Consider the following 1,629-nt stretch of genomic DNA (forward strand, 5'->3'; position numbering starts at 1 on the left):
CCTGGCCATTTTTTGGTTGCAGCCATCATTGTTGTTTGGCGGGCCCGGGCTGGGGATTCGAACCCGCCACCTTAGGTGTATGTGGCTGGCGCCTTAGCGGCTTGAGCCACAGGCGCCGAGCCATGGCATGTTCTTGATTACTGAGGCAATCTCCATACTCGTTATAGGTCTGTTCAGACTTTCTCTTTTTTTCATAATTTAGTCTTAGTAGGTCATATGTTTCTAGGGATTTATCCATTTCTTGTAGGTTATCCAGTTTGTTGATGTGTAAGTGTTCATAATAATGTTTCTTATGACCCCCTTTCTTTTTTTTTTATTAAATCATAACTGTGTACATTTATTGGGTATAGTGTACTGAAAAATTTGACCTCTTGTAAGTTTGATATACAATGTGGAATGTTACATCAAACTGATGTAACATAACCATCATCTCACTTGCTTATTTGTTGTGGTCAGACATTTATACTCTACTTTTTAAAGTTTTTTTGAGACAGAGTCTCTCACTATGTCACCCTCACTGGAGTGTTGTGGCATCACAGCTCACAGCAACCTTAAACTCTTGGGCTTAAGCAATTCTCTTGCCTTAGTCTCCCAAGTAGCTGGAACTATAGGTGCCTGCCATAACATCTGGCTATTTTGTCATTGTTGTTGTTTTGAGACAGAGTCTCACTATGTTGCCCTCAGTAGAGTGTGTAGTGTCATAGCTCACAGCAACCTCAAGCTCTTGAGCTTAAGCAATTCTCTTGCCTCAGACTCCCAAGTAGCTGGGACTATTTTTTTGTTGTCGTTGTCATTGTTTAGCAGGCCTAGGCTGGGTTCGAATCCACCAGCCCCCGGTGCATGTGGCTGGCGCTCTAACCACTGAGTTAGGGGCATCAAGCCTATACTCTACTCTTAAGAGATTTGAAATGTACCATTACATTGTGCAAAATAGGTGAGGTCCCACCAAATACCCTCCCTGCTCCTGCTTTCCTCTTCCTATCCCATCTCCCTCCTCTTCTCTTCTTCTTTCTGGACTACAGTTGCGTTTTATCTGTCATATGAATGTGTAGGTGATTATATATTGGTTTCACAATTTGCACCATAATGTTTACTGAAGCCCAATTCATAATTGCCAAGTGGTAGAAGCAGCCCAAATGCCCATCAACCTACGAATGGATTAACAAATTGTAGTGTATGTATGCCATGGAATACTATGCAGCCATAAAAAGGATGGAGACTTCACATTTTTATGTTTACCTGGCTGGAACTGAAACGTTCTTTTTAGTAAAGTATCTCAAGAATGGGGAAAAAAGTATCCAATGGACCCCTTTTATTTCTGTGGTATCAGTTGCAATGTTTCCTGTTCCATTTCTGACATCAATTGATTTTTGATACTGTTCTTATATCTATTACTATTATTGCATTCTATCTAATAATTTGCCTTTTATTCCCTCCGTTTCAAACAAAAAACCTTATCTTGTAAATAATTTATCATCTCTGTATAAGAAGTTTAGATGTCTTTCCTTCCAAATTTTTTACCTTCCATTTTTCTTGTCCTATCACCATGATGACTAGACACTTTAGAAAATTGTAAATAGCAGTGGTGGGAATGAGCATCATTGTATCATTCCCATGTTTAAATTACTA

The sequence above is a fragment of the Otolemur garnettii genome, unplaced genomic scaffold (genome assembly GCF_000181295.1).
Source record: "Otolemur garnettii isolate 467f Iridium unplaced genomic scaffold, OtoGar3 scaffold00004, whole genome shotgun sequence".
Taxonomy (NCBI): domain Eukaryota; kingdom Metazoa; phylum Chordata; class Mammalia; order Primates; family Galagidae; genus Otolemur; species Otolemur garnettii.